The 19,494-nt window shown below is 39.8% G+C and overlaps 1 pseudogene; it reads right to left on the bottom strand.

Moving 5' to 3' along the window:
- Nucleotides 1-19,494, bottom strand: part of LOC139716976 (DNA replication ATP-dependent helicase/nuclease DNA2-like) — a 36,690-nt pseudogene that overhangs the window by 15,221 nt on the left and 1,975 nt on the right.

Here is a 19,494-nt window from a genome sequence, read left to right as displayed (position 1 = left end):
TTAAAATGTCAAAATTTTCAAGCTCGATCGCTCGCTCGCATTTAATTGTAATGCAATTCACCTGATGTTGCTGCTAGTAATTGCCAGCAGTTGCGCCCGGTGCGCCCCCCCCCCCCTTAATTTCCAAAGCAAAAAAATATGGCTACAAATGGCAGTTTTTGGACTGTAAAATGTCAAAATTTTCAGGCTCGCTCGCTCGCTCGCTCACTCGCATTTAATTGTTATGCAATTCTCCTGATGTTGCTGCCAGTAATTACCTGCAGTTGCGCCGTTGCGCCCCACCCCTCCTTTATTTCCAAAGCGAAAAAAATATGGCTGTAAATGGCAGTTTTTGGACTGTAAAATGTCAAAATTTTCAAGCTTGCTCTCTTCGCTCATTCGCATTTAATTGCTATGCCATTCACCTGATGTTGCTGCCAGTACTTGCCAGCAGTTGCGCCCGGTGCGCCCCCTTAATTTCCAAAGCAAATAAATATGGCTACAAACGGCAGTTTGGGGACTTTAAAATGTCAAACTTTCAAACTCGCTCTCTTTGCTCGCTCGCATTTAATTATTATGCCATTCACCTGATGTTGCTGCCAGTAATTGCCAGCAGTTGCGCCCGGTGCGTCCCCCCTCCCTTAATTTACAAAGCAAAAAAATATGGCTACAAACGGCAGTTTTTGGACTGTAAAATGTTAAAATTTTCAAGCTCGCTCGCTCCCCTCGCTCGCATGTAGTCGTTATGCCATTCTCCTGATATCGCTGCCAGTAATTTGTCATTTCACACCGTCATTACATAATCCATTTATAGGGGGTACAACCCCCTCCGGCACTTCCACACCCTCCCCCCACCCTTGCTCGCTCCCTCGCATACTAACGCCCCCCCCCCCTTAAAATCCTAGCTACGCGGTGCCCTTTCCCCACTTGGTTTCCCTCAAAAAACAGTAAAAGTCTAGGGAGTGAGAGCTTCCTATATTCCAAATGTCTTTCCAAAAAAATCACGTAAACATTTAGTGTCAAAGCGCACCCCCCTTGAAAAAAAGCTGGTGACGCCCCTGTAGGTGGATGAATAAAATATATGATACAATAAATCAATGTATTATCCCTTTGATACATAAATAATACATTTAACCCGTTGAAGATGACGTCAGAGTATACACAGGCAAGTGTCAATGGCAAATGCGTGTTGTAGCAAAATCAGCCTGTCCTCACGAGTAAAACAAAGAAATACACCAATAACATATATCCCAACATTCCTGATAACCTAATGATTGTACAAAGGAAACTGTAATCAGTAAACCCAGAACGTTTGCACGCATTTTAATTTCGCAAATTTTGCGTGAGAACAGATTGGCAAATTAAAATGCACGCAAAAGTTTTTGTAAACACTGTATGCATTTAATTCCAGTGACAATTTACAAAAATTTCACACTGCGAAAAAGGCTGTCAGCTCCAATTCGCAAAAATTTCATACCGTGAAAATATATTTCTTTTACAGTACATGGTATGATGGTAAAAAATGTAGAGTTAAAATATTTTGTCATGAGCTTATTGAATCAATCCAAAATGATTGCCAGAAACTCACCTGTCAGTTGTAATCTCACAGAGGAGTCTGACACTTCCTCAATGAACCCAACACAGATGGCCACTCTTCTGGTACCCTCTTCACTGACCACTACTCGATCTCCTTGGTCAGCAGGCAGCGGTCAATGCCAGTTTCCTTCACACTGTGTTTGATATCACACAAGAGATTGAGAAACAGTTTGTGCTTCCTCTTCTTCATACATTACACTATAATGTCAGGCCCAGATGACTTTTCAAAACTTATGTGACTTGGTCGCCTGATACTTTGTGCAAGAAATAGGACAAATACTTGAGATTTTTGTCGGTAAATTTCATAGTTACTATCTTTTGTTTTATAATGTATAAGGACTTCTCAACAAGACATAATTACACAACAATATGTTATAGATGTACCTGAGGTAAGGACACAGATATAACATAGGTCTCAAGAAAAGATGACATCTCTCAATAAATAATGACAAAAAACAAATAAATTAGGGAAAAAAACAGAAAATTTAACTGCTGTAGAAAGCGGTCCATTTTGGTTGATGGTTTCTATTCTGTTTCTGAAGTAAAGTTTTCGTAATGAATTGCATTCACTGCTAATATGTCAGACAAGACTCAAGACCAATTCAAGGAAATTTTTGGCAGCAGTGATAAAGCCTAACTTACGAAGCAAACATGCACAAAATTTGACTATATCAGAAAAAAAGTATGGGCCCTGTTGCATAAAAGTTCAGATCAATCATAAGTCAGAAATTCAAACATGATTCTCTGAATACTCAATTCTGATTGGTCTGATACCCACTTATGTTTGATTGCATGTTTTCATGCAACATGGGCCCTGCTCATGTGTAATGAGATGGGAAAGTTCATTTTACCCTGATGTGCCTTGCTGTCTACTGAAGGCCAGCAAGAAGCCACCATGTTGCTCGGTCCTTGGGCGTGGTGCTCCTTAGCATCATACCACTCCAACACTCTCCATCCTTCTCTCTGCAAATGGAGCAACATCACAAACATAGAATTCAGATCTGCTTATCCACCTTAGATTTACCTGGTAACAACAAATCAACAGCTCAATCAAATTCAGATACCAACATTCGAAGGTCAACATCTGCTCTATAATCACAGCATTTACAAGTGCATGAGAAACAGTATGTGTTCTCCTGTGAATAGTTGACAATTTGAGGATAGGACAAAAAACATGTTGGCAATCTTCAAACTAAAAGCATTATGATCTAATGATAAATGCTGACCCACTACAACAAAAAGGTCCTAAAGTCGCGCATGGTCGAAGCCGTGAAAATCGAGTTTGAAGTCAGAGCATTAAAATTGGTCAAAACTTAAGATTTTCTGATTTTGATATATTTTTGGAGTCTAACATGTCTTCTATTATCTGTCGAAATTTTGAAGCAAAATGATGAAAGGAAAGATTAAAAAATAGCGTTTTTCTGAGCCATGTTTTTTGGCATTTCAACGAAGCAGAAACTGGTTTGAAAATTTTGATTGAGCGCCACAGATAGGTTCCGCCCCTAACAACGACCAGAGTGATCTCATTGGTCAGTTTGTTGGTTGCTGCTAACCGAAGCGTGAAGCTCGCACACTGTCGACTGGTGCGTGCGGGCGGGGTGCGCTATGCTCAGCCGCTTCTCACATCCTGGTCACTGATTGGTTGGTGAGGAGACCGCCGACGCTGATGTGCTTGAATGAACTCTTCGGGGGTTGCTAGGGCTTACCTTCTATTGTCCAGAGGTGAAAACTGACTTGCGTGTCCCTTGATTGCGATTGCGTCGAAAGGAAGACTTTTAGGGCGCTTTTCTCGAAACAGTGATTTTCCAGACGTCTTGACATGCTCTCTTTTAAACATCGATATCTCAGCAGCCGATTATTTTTATAAAATGTGTTATATATCAATTTAAAGCAGAAAGATTAGGGGATTATATCATGCCATTTTCAAATAATCGACCTCACCCGACTTTAGGATCATTTTGTTGTAGCGGGTCACAAATTCATTTCACTAAGCTATCACTGAGCATGTGCACATCTTTTTCACAGGACCTCTGACAGTAACTACTCCCCCCCCCCCCCATTATCATTTCCCTGTATGGTCTTTTGGTATAGACTTGATCATGCACACAAATTTTTGTGAATATACAAATAATACAAATCAAATCAGATAATTTCAAGAGATTGAGCAGATTATTTGATCTGCTCTTGGATATGGCATACATTAAAATTGGGTGTTGACCCTATCTTGCTTTTAGAGTCAGGAACCACATAACATTCAGCAAATAATCTATAGGGATTTTTGTTACCTTACCTGTCACTAGCCTCCTTGCACCAGATGTTTCTGGTGGTATTCTGCTTCTGTGCTGCTTCGTGTTCCAGTGAGCACAGCAGGTACCAGTGAGCGAAGTACTGGAGGTGTGAGTCTAACAGGTGGTTGGTCTTTTCACTGAAGAGTTCTTGCATGGAGGAAGACAGCTGAGAAGCATATCCAGAGATCCTGCAGACAGAGGTGTGCATCAAAAGAGGTAAACTAAAAATTTCTGCAATACAATGATGGTGTATGCTGTGGCCTATAAGACAACATAAAAAGGACAGAAATATCAAAATTAATCAGTTTTATTATTTTTGTTTTCCAAGGGTGATGAGAAATTTTGCAATGTGGCACTTTCATGTTGACTGTATGTACCATCTACCTACAACATCTGGCAAAGATATGATGGTTGTGGAAATAAAGGTTGATGCACATTGTTAGTATGCTGTAACACAAAAACAAAACAAAGAAGAAACGGTTACAATGCAAGAGGGGCCTGAATATCATCCACCCAAGAGCTGTTTGAATACAAAAGGACCTAAACTCCAGATCGACATGACCTGAATTTAGGCTTTTGCCGTAACTCGTGGAGGACGAGTCCCGAGTATACTCGGGTAGGTGTGTATGGGAAATATGTGTTGTTGTAAAATCAGCCCATCCTCAGCAGGTTAAAAACTGGCATCCTGGAACTAAGATTTTGAGAAACACTTGTCTTGCCCATCAGCTCTTTCAAGTCCTGGTTGCCATGGATCATCTTTTACTACCGACATCCACAAACAGGCACAAGTATCTCACTCACTTGCTCAGCATGCCACAAGAGACAGCATGCGCACAGCGACTGCAGGTGAAGTCGTCCTGGATTGGTTCCGGCAGAATGGGCGGGGCAAAGGTGGGCGGGGCATCTGGACTCTGGCCAGCCAATGGGCGGGCAGTTCTTGACAGGTGGAATGCAAGCTGGTTTCTGAGGTGAATCAACTCTGCAAACATATAAAAATCTCAATATATTATCTTTGAAAAATAAATGTGTCCATAAGCTTATATGAGCTTACAATCGTTCTAATTTTTAAACATCTGTTTTATACAGCTGCAGAGAAGCATGAAAAATAGACGATATGACAATCATTTCAGGATTTCAAGCATACCATTTTTTGACAAGCTTGCAAGGGACTGTTGAAGACTCACTAATAAAAGTTTCAGCAAAGACATAGAAATTGAGAATAACACTGTAATATAAGAGATGACAATAAGCCAGCTCGAAGTAAGCTCATGTACACATAGGTACAAATGACCTTTCTTTTTCTCAGTTGGTTCGCCACACACCTCTCTTGTCCAAGTGATTGGCAGGAACAGCTTTCATGGCAGCAGTCTTGAGGTAGAGCAGAAAGCCTAGGTCTGGGGATGGCTTTAGGTCCCCTAGCATCAGGCTGTACAGAATCAGCTGTGGGTCAGATACCAACGGTCAAGAAGTGAAACCTTCACTGCAGGGTCATTGTTCGTCATGAAAGACAAAGTCTACAATTGCAACTGATTCGATTGACAAATTGCCCCTTTATCAACATAAAGACACACCGATTGTTCAGTATTTTTCAGTAATAGCCATGATAAATATCATGGGCATACATATTTGGGTGGGATTCGAACCCATGACCTCCTGATCGCTGGATACGCGTCATATCCACTAGATTACTGAGCCTCGCCCAATAGCCTGTGATGATTCTTATCCCTTAGTGCAGCAGGTACTACATAGTTCTTCAAATTACTGATTCTTCCATTGAGTTGCTTTTTTGGTTGCAGCTGATTGACAAATTGACAATAGCCCCTGCTATGGGACCAGAACCATCAATGGCTATTGGGCATAAGCTCAGTAGTCTATTGATATGACACCAGTCTAGCGATCAGGATATCATGGGTTCAAATCCCACTCGAGGGTGTACATACATGATTTTATCATGGCCACTACTAAAACACAATGAACAATTGGTGTGAATTTATGTTGATGAAGGGTACTTTGTCAATCAGTTGCAATAAAAAGCAACTTGATGCACGAATCATTAATTTCAAAAGTTCTAAAATGTTTCAGATAAGACATAATTTATCAGATATCAGAATGGGCACAACAGACACTTTTATAAGTATTTCTAATTCAGTATTAGACATACAAGATTTGAATAAGACTTGTGTGCATTATGCTCAGGAAATATAAGTCAATCCAGTGCTTGCAGACCTGGCTGACTTACATTGTGCTTGGTTCATTACTGCTATGATTCAGTCTTGAATATTTACACAAGTGGAATGGTTTTGTGTTAGTGCATATCAAAGCACTTCAAAATTTTAGACCTTCCCAGAGGTACAGTTCAGAGTCAAGGTAATTATTTTGTGACTATACCTCACAGGACATACTAAACATACAAACCAGACAGTCACATAAAATACCATAACACAATGAGCTGTTGGGTAGTCTTGATCAAAAACCTAGTTGTACTTCAGTCTCACCTGACTGCGATGCTCAATGGAATTAGTATCCCTCCCAGTCTTCAGTTCCAGTGGTACAGTGTGTATCACAGGTTCTGCTTTGGCATTAGGTTTGTGAATCTGAGGAAAGTTGTACAAAGACTACACTTACATATAGACCAGAGTAACGCATATAAAGAAGCTGGCTGTGGGTAATGGGGGTAACTCCGTAGGCCATGTTGACATTAGTTGGACAAAAGGCTGAGGTGCCTTAGTTAGGCTACAGTTTACCTTTGTGGGTGGTTTTAGGTGGTATTGCCAAGGCAGTCATAGTCAAAATTGTGAAATTTTAACATATTCACTTAACTTGACCTTTGACCACATGGCCAAAATCTTTCTCTAAAGAATCACTGTGCAGTAATGCATTGAGCAATCTCCTAGGTATGGAGAAAGAGGGTGATTTCAGCATTAAATCATAGAATTGTAGCTTTTTAACCCGACCCTTGACCTTTGACCCCATGACCCCAAAGTTCCCAAGAGAATCATTGTCAGGCAGTAAGTGCATACATGTCTTTATACTAAGTTTCATGAAGATACCTTGAGCCATTTCCCCGACATGGAGAAAAAAAGTGAAACTTTTAACATTTTTACTTGAGCATTGACCTTTGACTCCATGGTCGAAAACCTTCTATAGAGAATCTTTAGCTGATATGCATGTATACACAGAGTTTCAAAGAAGACACCTTCAGGCATTGCATAGATATGGGGAAAATAGTGCAATTTTAAGAATTTAACCTTGACCTTTGACCTTGAGCATGTGCCCCAACCATGCAACCCAGCCACAACTTTGTCCACTCATACACAAATATGATAAGTTTGATCGAGACACCTCAAACGGTTTTTAAGTTACGCTGTCCACAAACTTGATTATGAACAGAAAGATGTACACAACAACAGAGGGACAGAAAGACAGACAGACAGACAACCCGAAAACATGATGCCTGCGGTGACACTTCATGGCAGAGGCATAAAAATAAAGTTATGGTGTAGTTTGATGCCATGATAATGACTTAAAAGTTACCTTGACGTCCACTGTGAGATCAACTTTGCCCTTCAACCCGAATCTTGGTGACCACACCGTCTCCTCAATGTCTCGGACATCAGACACGTTCACACCACATTTCTCAGACTTGACCGAACCGGGCCTGCAAACAAGAAAGCAGTGTTATAAAGACAGGTATTCACAAAGGCATTTAGACATGAAGACGCACATCAGTCTTGCTTCAATGGATTGTATGAAATAATACAGAAAATTTCTTTCTTCCTTTTGCACTACGCAACAACATATGATCATCAATTTCAAAGCTTCTCTTGAAATCAATTTTCTCCATATGGAATAACAAGCAGGGAAAGGGCCCAAGCTACCTAAATTTCTCAAATTGAGTTGGATTGAATGTATTGGTCATAAGAAACAAAGACAACCCCCAAAAAATCTCTTACAACCAAAGAGAGAAAATAGATTATTGCCAAATCAAAACTTTGCATAAGTTGGTAAGGAATTCTTTCACATAAAAACAACAGTCACACAGTTTGCACCCAGTTTTCTGCCACAATGAATTTCTCCCTTTTTTGTGCACAGGAGTTCACAAGTTCCTACCATTTGATGTCCACCTTCCCTCGCTGTGTCAACCCCAGGAACATGTCGCTCCATCGCTTGATGGATTCTGCGTAGGCCTCAACATCCTCCAACAAATTCTGCTCATCAATCTTCAGCGAGTACCTGGAGAGTGTGTCAGCGGTCAAACAAAAGTCAACACTGAAGGAATCCACTAGCTGGTAGAATGCAGGCTTATTTTATTTTGATTCTGATTTTAGTTTTCTTGTGCTGCAGGTGTCCCAGGTTCTGGGGTTGGCAGCAGGCAGCTAGAGTGTCTAACGCATGTCTAGAGACAAAAATAATGCCAGCAGCACCTTTAATGGCTGAGATAAAAAACAAACAAACAAACAAACAAACAAACAAACAAACAAACAGAAAACACTTGCAACCTTTGACCTATCAATGTCTGCATTTTATATGAAATTAATCAATTACTGACACAAGAAGATTTCATGTAAGGTTCAGAGGGATGCCTGTAATAAGCCAGTTCGGGGTTCCAGTTTGAACATGAGCAGAAAGAGGTCATTTGTACCGAGAGACAGGTTGGTTTTTAATTTCACTGAGATAAGCATCTGTCATGCTATGATTATTCATGGAATCCTTATAAATGGTGCCTGCCAGTACATCCACCTGACAGCAAGCCTGGTATTTGGCATTGTTAATAGAAAAAGCTTGCTAATGTATTCAAACCAGCACAATGAAATAGATGCTTCCAAAGGTGTTGATTGACGAACCATTCTGGTCACTTCATCTACACAGGTTCATTCTTTGTTAGAATATGAGTTCCATAAATTGCTATGTTGGGCAAGCTGTTGCATTATGTCGCTTTGAATTAAGTGAAGCGCCTAACCAACTGAGAAAAATGAAAGGTCATTTGTACCCATGTGCACATTAGCTATCCCGAACTGGCTTATTGCAATCCCTTCTGCCGGTTAAAGGGAAATTGCATCTTGATGTAATATTATTTTGAGAGAAAACAGAAAAATCAGAGAAGTAAATCAGTGAAAATTATATTTTAGAGGCAAAAAAATCTGAAAAACAAAAAGTTTTAAGAATTGTTAAAGCTTAGAATGCATGACAAATTGGCAACTCTGTGTGATGTAGGGGTTGATCAGCTCTCCACTCATTTTGAATACAAAATTTCACTACTTCTCATTTTTGCATGAGATTTAAAAAAAAAAATTCAGACCTCTTTTATAATATAATAAATGTAATATGTTTTTGCATTTCCTGCTCAGTGGACAAATTCTGTCTGTGCCCAAATACTTGAGGAAAATGGAAGTATGGAAAATTTCACTGATTTACTTCTCTGATTTTCTTACAAAAAGCACCATAAAATCAGGATTCAATTCCCATTAAGACATAATGACAAACTTAGCACTTTCAAATTGCTCTTTTAAGCATAGAAATTATTTTAGTTGCTAACAAGACCTGAAGAAGATTAGTATTTATGCCTGAAACACTTAGCTACAATACACACATTTACACTCATGATACCTACTTTGAGAATATCTTATCTATGTTTATCTGTTGATGTACGTACAACTATTAAGGGCATGTAATCATGACTGTTCCGAGATTAATTGTCTTATCTGTACTTCCTCACATTCATAGCTCTCTCTTTAATAGCAGTTTGAGTTTCTTGTACAGTGCAACACAGCAAACACTGGCCAGTTCATAAAGTAAGAAGTTGAAAGAATATGGGAGAAATGAACAATATGTACTATGTATACACAAACACAAACAAAAAGAATTACATTCAGCATGCTGTGTATGTCACTTGACCAAATTTGTTATTTTTCATATCAAGACAAGAACGTCACACACATAATTATCACCAGACTACACCGGATTCTGACTCACATGTCCAGGAGGAAAGAGGGCTGCTTGAGAACATCTCTGGCAAGCTGCATCAGCTGAGCTTTTTGGAACTGGCTCTTCTGCAGTGCCTAGAGTACGACCAATACAGCGCTCATTTCAACTCACATTGAATTCACCATGTTACACAGATTTGAGATCATGATACTGTACCACTTGAAGTAAGTTTGCTACAACACACATTTCCCATGGACACTAGTCCGAGTACAATACTCAGGAGTGGTCTTCAATGGGTTAATAGATTCCTGCTACCCTCTGGTAGGACTCTCTCACAATTGAAGAAGAAGGGAAAAAATAAAAGTACTGCAATTACTGTAAAAGTGGATAATTTTTCGCGCTTTGCCGGGTCAGAAGAGTTTCGCGTGTTTTTAATTCCGCGGAATCAAGACGTCATGCACAGGAACATATGGCAAGCAAAAATATTCGCGGGCTTTTATTTTCACGCTAGTTTCTGGTTGCGTGAAATGCGCGAAAATTTCCACTTTTCCAGTACCCTAAATCTCTCACATCAATAGTAATATCTGGTTTCCTATGCTTTTAACTCAAGGGAGAATTTTAGTCAAAATGCCAATGCTTAGTTCACTACATATTTCAAATGCTGACTTCATTCCCATCTAAATACTCAAGTTTCATGTATAGGAACTGTTCCCTCTGTGTTAGATTTTCTCTCTTTTTGAGCTCACCTGATCGAAGACTTCATGAAGCAGCGACCCAAGGAGCATATTCCCATCTAAATACTCAAGTTTCATGTATAGGAACTGTTCCCTCTGTGTTAGATTTTCTCTCTTTTTGAGCTCACCTGATCGAAGACTTCATGAAGCAGCGACCCAAGGAGCATAGCTCGGTTCCCTCGCTCCAAACCCTGCTCAACAAAACATGAAGATTGCAAATGTACATGGAATCAAGAATTTTGTCTGTGAATGTATTTCAAGTACTCACTTAATCAAGTCTACTGGAAATGAAGGCTGTGGAATGTTCCATTATGAAAATGGCACAGCTATACGGAGTGGTACACATTTCACAGAGAACTGCAAACGTTTTATGTATTCATGTTCTCGTTTTTTAGGGGCAGCTGTATTTACTTTTGCATAAGAGTCAAATGCTTGTCTTTGCTTGTTAAAATATACAAATGTACTGGTGTGCATACAAACATACAGTTAACAACAAAATTATTCATACCCCTGAAAAATTATTAGTTTTGAGCAGATTTCTTACAGGCGAAGGATGGAGTGATAGTGATTGGGTGTTAGTTTTATACTTTTAGTTGTCCTCTACTAATTGACATTACTTCCAGTTTCACCTCATTTGCATAACAATAGAAATGTTGAGATATTTGGATTTGGGCCTTTACAGAATTATTCATACCCTTATGAAAACACTGTCATTGTCATTGATTTATTCATTAGTGCAACTTTGAAGAGCCTTTTTGCTTTGCCATTGGGTTTGTGCAGGTCTTCAAAAGACATTGGTCCATGTTCTGTCAAAGGGGACCTCCAGTATTCCAGTAACTTGAGGTTTCAGAGTGTCCATGCCGACATGTGATCTTTATAGCTACAATGCACATTAGATATTCATTTAATACCTTGGAAATAGTTTGTCTACCCCAAAACATCAACAGCAATGTCCTGAGACCATTACTTGTAAATACCATACCAGACTATTTTGTGTCTCTGCTGGTAGAGAGGTTCTTTTCTGGTTATTGTCCATGGAATCCTGGACAGTGAAATGCTTCAAGGAGTTTGTCTCAGTATAAGTTGGATCTATTCCTGCCCAAGATGCATTTGGAATGTCTCTGATATGATATTCAGGTCATTGTCACTCATTAGCAATCTCTCTATGGTAAAGAAGGTGACAAATTTGATGTCCGGACACACCTTGAAGGATTCTGCTCTGTACTGAACAAAACGCACACCTTGGATGTATGCTGTTTAAAACGTTCGTGACTCTTGACCACCTCATATCACTACAGACATGTCTTTAAAGGTCTTTCATCTTTGCTGGAAGATGCAGTGTACTACTGCTAACCAGTTAGCCTGTTCAATGAGAAAGGAATGTGAATACTCTTTGTCATAAATGTCTGTAGTTTCAATATCAACTACTGTTTCAAGAATGGACAGTTTCACATTGTGACTAATCTCTTTGGATATGTCTGGAACTCAAGGGTAAAGTTTTTTATGGCAACATTGGAACAATGCCATCCCAAAGATCACAATCAAAGCTATCCAGAACAATATCAAGGATAATAGAGTCAGACTATTGGGAGAAGACTTCCACGAGGATGTCATTAGAGCAATGCCTTCAAGAAGAACAGCCAGTTCAGAGTCACTTGGCCTAACCCAGGTGCAAAATATGTGGGTTTGATGTTGAAAGTAATGTTTATGGGGCATTTACAGCAAATGTACTCCAATGTATAATTAATTTCTACATTCTTGAAGCGATCTTTAATCTGAGTTGGGAACAAGATATCACATGTTGCCATGGACATTCTAAAATCTTTAGCTAGTGGAGGTCCTCTTGGCAGAAAGAGCAACAAATGCACTGGTGGAGACCTATACAAACTCAGTGACCAAGCACAAGAACACTTCTATGTCTGTCCTCTGAAAAAAAAAAAAAATCAAAGACATTGACAGTGTGTTCATAAGGGTATGAATAATTCTGTAAAGGCCAAAATCTAAATATCTCAACATTTCTATTGTTATGCAAATAAGGTGAAACTGGAATTAATGTCAATTTATAGAGGACAAATAAGAGTAAAAAGTTAACACCCAATCACCATCACTCCATCCTTCATTTGTAAGAAATCTGCTCAAAACTAAAAATTTCCGAGGGGTATGAATAATTTTTCTGTTAACTGTATGTACATTTACATATATATACACATTTCCTTCTGTTTTTCTTTTCCTTTCATATTCTGTGTACTGGTACCATCCTCTCTTAATTCATATTCTTAGCTCTAATCTAACAGCTATTAAAACGGAGTTCATTTTCACATGGTTGGAATATTTCCCCATGGTTTGTCATTTTAAAGCTAGAATAAGCATATCCCTTTCATACAAATGATAATAAATTCATTGAGAGCTAATATCTCAAAATTTCATGGATCAGTTAAAATAAAAATCTTTGAGAAATACCGGTAACTGTTTATCGCTGAAGATATTTCTGTCAATGAGAGAAGCTATTTTGTTGAACTGTCGATGTCATAACATGCTTAACATCAGCATAGATAAATACATTGTATATTGACATGAGTTTAGATGGACTAAATGTTAAGCCTTGATCAAGACTAATGGTGTAAATGAAATGTTAATGATTAAACTTGCACATACCTTAAAATGTTCACTCAAAACAGACCTGCAGTGTGGAAAAAATGCACAAGAAAAGGCATCACAAAAATGAACAAGAAATGGCATCACAATAATGAATGACAAATACAAGTTATTCAATCATGCCTCATTTTTTGTCTTGTAGAACTCTCACAAGCACAGGATGTTGGATTCAAATCCTGCCTGGGAGTTTCCTATCTGGAAATGATGTCTTACCCATTGCACTCCTGTTAAAATCTGTACAGTTACAACATATATAACCAACATTTCTGTACAAAGAAGGAAAAAAAATTAAAGTCCTAAAATTATCATTTATATGTCTTTATATACTTATTGTTCAACTATAACGAAATTTCCAAATAGCAATAGAAAATTGCCAGTCCTGGGGACTTTGCTAAAATGGGAGTCGCTTGTAGACTAAAGGGCATGCCTGTAACAAAGGCTATCACAAGATCCGCCTTGGAATGTGAACTAACCTTCTCATACATCTAATACTGTTAGACACCGCCGTTCCCGTCAGCAGATGGTCTGGATTTACGACCAAGAATCCCCCCTGTCCATCCAGCCGACAGACTCCACCCGCATCAAAGGATCCATGGATAGCTACCACCATGCCTTCCTCCACTGCACTCTCTTGCCTGTTGGGAACAACATCAAATATTTCAGTCATAACAAGGGGAGGCGGGAGAAACTTGCTCAAAGCCACATTAAGCCATTACTAGAAACTGATATAATATCAGCTTGTTTCTTCTGTGTGGACTACAAATAAGATGAACTCATGCACGTATAATACATCAGGTTTCAACAAACTTGTTACAAGTATCATATTAGTACATGTATTTAAAATGAATACAGCACAGGTATCGGGTATGTGTAGTGAGCTGAAGATCACTCATTTGTATTGTAAGCACTGTAAAGGTGGATATTTTTGCATGAGTAATATTTCACGCTCAGTCAGATAAGATTGAGTTTCACATGTTTTTAATTACATGGAAAGAAGACATGAACAACTGGAACATATCGCAAGCAACAATATTCACATGCTTTTGTTTTTGCGCTGGTTCTGGTTGCACAGAATGAAGAAAAATTTCAACACAGCAAAATTTTCCTTTATTTCTCTATTTCTCTGGAGACAAAATCTTGCCAAAATTCATCAGGGCTACATTGTACTTATAAACTGCAGTGTTTTATTGGCCTCGTTTGTGTTGTGTGGAAAGATTAATTCACTAAGCCAAAACCTGACCTATCACATCTGACCCATGTCCCAATCCCAGTCATAGATGTGCCTAAATAACCACATATCTAGTTTACCATGCCTTACCATGTGTCTCTCAGGATACACTTTAGCTTGGACTCGTCACTCAGGCTTGTTACTTCCAGAATCTTCTCACTAGTACAAACACACATGAAATAGAAGTTGGAAAACAATTACCATTGACTTGCACATGTGAAGAAACACTGCCTTTGGCAATGTTATAGCACTGATGTTAATCAAGTTCCACTACTGGCTTTCACTCATACACAGGCAAAGTCAAACAATAATTTACACTAAATATTTGCATTTGTTAGTTGGCTCTCACTTCTACTTTCTGGCCACACCTTTGTAAACTACTTTTAGGGCTCTCGCCTTGAACCCACCATCAACCCCTATATTCATGCTGTTGTTATTTCACCCTTTCTTACCCTTCACCTTCCCGTTGTTCCTTATCTTGTCTGATGCTTCCTCCCTATTCATCTTTATCCTTCACAGGTTGCCCTCAATGATCCTTGTGATCATCACTGGCCCACCTCTGCTTTTTGTCTGCTCACCCCCTTGCTATAATCCCCTCCTTACCTGTTTGGCTCCTTGTCTTTGACACCTAACCTACCCCTTTTGTTTTCTTTGTTCGGTGTCCCTAGGGCCTTCCATACTATGCAAGTTGTGTGTAGTCCATATATGTGTCTCCTTACCCTATGTATATATATATATATATTTGTAATTTTGCCTCTGACGAAGATTCTCCTAGGATTGAAAGCTCAGGCTTCTTTTGAATCCATTTTTCCCCTTTTTTACACCACTGGGTCTCCACTAATGGATAAGCAGTTTTCAGCAGCCATTTTTGCTACTAAATATTCTCTTATTTAGCACAGCTAGTCTATCAGGTGAGAAATTGTGCCTTCTCAGTCTCACCTGAAAATCTATATGAAGGAATATAGAACTACATTGTACCGCATAAGTGAAGAATATTAAAGAAAAAAAAAATCTATCTGATCAGCACCAGAATAAAACAGTATTTTGCAATGTTCCTTCAGATATTTTGAGGGGATACGAGAATCCTCAGACATGAGTTCAGCCCGCAGCAAACTCAGATAACAAAATGAACAGATATTACATTGCATGCATGGGCATTCATCAATCCCTACCTGAATGAATATCTGTATGAGACCTAGTGATACCAAGAAACGTATACACTTCATGATTTTGCATCTGTATATTCCATGTAGTCAGACAAAGAAAGAGTTCGAACCTGTCAGTTTCCGTGATGCTGTTCACAAGGTATCGGCAAAGATCCGCTGGACGCTGGTCAAGCCGGGCGAGTTTGGCCCTCTTTGCTGTCTTGGACTTAAAGGGAGACATTCCTGCAAACTTTTGACCAAAACTGGCCACAGAGTTTCCTTTGATCTGAGGAAAGAGTAAGACAATGAAATAAACACCAAGTATGTAACAAGAACACCTCATCAGATTTTGTATTCATCACATGTAGCAGTCTTCAATCAGTGCTTTTTGCTGTCCATGATGTAATGCTCTTGGGACCCAAGCATCTCACCACCTAAGAATTGTTCAGATGGAAAGGCCCCGCCAACTTAGGTGGAAAACAAACGCTCCAAGTTATTGTTTTCGGTCTTTGTTTTGTAAAATGTGACCGTGCATCACAAAACGAACAAAAAGTCGCACACACTGATTTTGCGTGAGGACTGAAAATAAGTGAAATGGGTCAACCTAGCCAACCTTGACTTTTTCATATTTTCTGAAAGAGCAAGTCTTCTTTTACATTATGCTGAAATCTGGGATCATAAAACAGGCGGGAAAGTGTGTTTTTTAGCAGTTTATCTCGAATATTTTTGGTAGAATAGTATGATTAGGTGTGTCTTTAGAGTCTCTTTAACATATCTGAAAAAAACCTTGTACACACTCTTCATTTTCAACTCTAATAACTTTTGAAAGGACAGTGCTACTGCTTTGGAAGTTGGCATTTATTATGGAGAGAATGCGTTAATGAGGCATGCTTAATTTCACTTTAATCTGATAATCCCTTCATTGTTGTTACTCAGGTGGTTTACTTAATGTTTTCTGTCCCATTCATCGCACAGCCAGCACAGCTTGGTAAAGATTAAGCGCTTGAATAGACACTGTACTTCAGAGCCTCTTTTCTCAGTTCACACTTGCCCTGAGTTTGTGCTTTCTTTCCAATATTTAGATAGGTTAGGAGAGTCCATTTGATTTGAGTTATACATCATTTTAAAGCTTAAAGTCTGCTCTTTCAGAATATGGTCTTAACTAAAAATTCATGTCTGGCGACTTTTTGTTTGTTTTGTGGTGCAGGGTCACAAATGATCTCTTTTGAAGCAGAGACTTACAAGCAAGGTGATCAATGCCAGTGTTTCTGACACATCTCATATGAATAATTATCAGCATGGAAATTGAATGGGGTATTGTACAAATCTACGACACAGTTGGAAGACTATCTTTAAAACAAACAAACAAACAAACATACAAACATACAAACAGGAAGAAAATATGAGCATCCTTAGTTACATCTAAGGAGTATCATGCACACAAATATTTGTACGCTAACACATGTGTGAAACTATTATGGAGAGGATGTCAGCATTTGTACATCATCAATACATGGACTGATGAGTGAGGTTTTTTCCTACCGGTTTGTGCTCCTGCATGCCATCCAACTCCTCAAAATCAAGATCTTCCAGGAAGGAGTCATCTATGCCATCCCACAGGGCAGCTGTGCCGGGGCTGCTGCTGCTACCATGCAGGGTAACACCTTCCCCTTGTCTCGCTCTCACCAAAGCACCAGTTCCTGGACTCTTGGGCTCACAAGTTGCACCATGCAGTGAGTTTCTTGGAGAGTTTGGGCTTTCTTTTATCACATCCAGTGGGTGTTGGGTTTCATCACCTACTGCATTTGTTTCCAAATCCTCCAGGGAAGTTCTGCATATATGACCTTCTTCCATGGCTCCATGTGTAGCCTCCATATGTCTCTCCGCATACACAGCATTCTGAATGGAAGGAGATATTGGATGGGTCACTGGACTTTCTGGAACATCCTCCATCTTACCGGGCTGCAAATCTGTTCCTGTTGAAGTGGCTGGTTCCTCTTCGTGTCTGTACATTGGCTCAGCTGGAACGTCCGCACTTGAGAGTAAACGTTTCTCTACTCTTATTGCAGCATCCTCAGCATTGGTTACTACCCGTTTAGCATCAGGACATGATTTAATTTGCATTCTACCAGCTACAGGTAAGTTATCTGGGATGAAGCTGTTGTTAATACAGGGCTGGCTGTCTGGTATGACTTGAGTCTCAGTCATAGAAAGATTCAGGCCAGGGCATGAGTCTGGGATGATGGAGATAAAATTAGACTTATCTGCTTCATCCACAATAACTTGATTTGTCTTTTCCTCAAATCCCTGAATTCTAGCATCATCCTTTGCTGAGATGCATGTTTCATTCTTTGAAAATGATACCTTGTTATCTCTGTGTACTCCATTTGGTGGGGAAGAACTTTCACAGGTTTTAGGGTCAAAATCATCAATTGATTCAATTTGAGGAGTATGAATTCTTGATTGAGACTTTGATGTAGAAAGATCCCTCTCCTGGCTGTCACTTTGACCATACTGTTCCATCAAAGATTTTCTGACTTTTTGCACACCGTTGGTGATCACCTCTGGCGGAGGACCACTTTCACGGCTCTCCAACCCCTGGAATCGCTTGCTATAGGGTGAATTCCCTCTCAGTGGGGATCGCTTGACTGATCCCACGCCCGTCTTCGGTGAACTCTTGTGGATCTTCCGCGACAAGCTCAGCTTGGACTCCTTCCTCTTGAAAGGGTTTCTGACCCTGACCAGCGCTGGTTTTAAGTCCACTGTCTCCTCACTTACAACCTCTCTGCTCTCCACCTTGGCGTCTTTGATCAGATGCTGGGACTGACCAAGACTTCCAGCGTTTTGCTGCTCCCCTGTTGCGCTACCACGAGGTGTGTGAGAATCTATTGCACTGGCCGACTTACTGCACTTTCTCGAGAGTTTGCTGACTCTCCTGCCTGGTTTCACTCCAATACCCGCTTCACTCGGTCTGTTCTCATCTTGGAATGGATGCTTTGTGGTTTTCCCCGAGACTTTGAAGCTTGCCTGACCTACCATCCTTTTGTCCTTCTCTGTCTGCAGCTCCCTTTCCTGGTTCAGCCGAGTGGAACCTTCCCGCAGATTTGCCTCTGACAAGGGTTCCTTCCTCTCTCTCTGCACACACCCTCCTCCCCGTGCCATTTCCTTGGAGTCAATTCTTGCGGCTGTCAGTAAGCTGGTAAACTGTCTCCGTGGCACTGTGTTCTCTGGTGTATCAGGGATGATGAACTGTGAGCTGGGAGAATCATCTAAGACCATTTTTGTCTGGGATGGTTCAGCAGACTGGACCTTGTCCAGCAGGCCACTGGCTGTGCCTGACTCAGGGGTACGAGGTGTCGCTGCAAGAAAGGTTTCCAAGAACTTTGTATCAACGTTGATTCATAATAGTACTGTAAATGTACTATTAGCTGACAAGGAAGAAAACTAAGCACAAAACATTTATTTGGTAATCTACCACTAACATTTCATCCTCACTGCCCAAGTTTTTCCCAGGGGACCTGGTTAAAGTTTGGGGGATTTACGGTGGCTTGCTCATCAGCACTTTAAGTGCTTGCTCAGTGACCATACTGTATGAATCTAAATAAAAAAGAAAACAATAATTTGGCAGTCCTACGAACAGTACTACAGTTGATAGTTCTTGTGACACAAGGGTTAACATGGTTGCACAAAAGAAAGACTGAATACATACATCTTTTTTTTTTCTGTTGGGAGGGAGAGAGCATGCTCCTTAGTATAGAATAAAAACAGGTTATTGAGCACTTTTTACAGGAACATGTCACATTCAAATATGTTTTTGTCATTGCTGGTTTTTGTTTTCTTCCACTGACTTCAGCTGTACTGCCACAGTTCATTGTTTGCATACAGAGTTAGTAAAAGAGATGTGTAGCTAACCTTTGACATTGCTTTGATCTGCTGACACATGA

Source organism: Diadema antillarum, unplaced genomic scaffold, assembly GCF_040938485.1.
Source record: "Diadema antillarum isolate AM-2024a unplaced genomic scaffold, OU_Dant_1.0 scf00000071, whole genome shotgun sequence".
In the NCBI taxonomy this organism is placed as follows: Eukaryota; Metazoa; Echinodermata; class Echinoidea; order Diadematoida; family Diadematidae; genus Diadema; species Diadema antillarum.
This window is presented reverse-complemented; position numbering and strand designations above follow the sequence as displayed.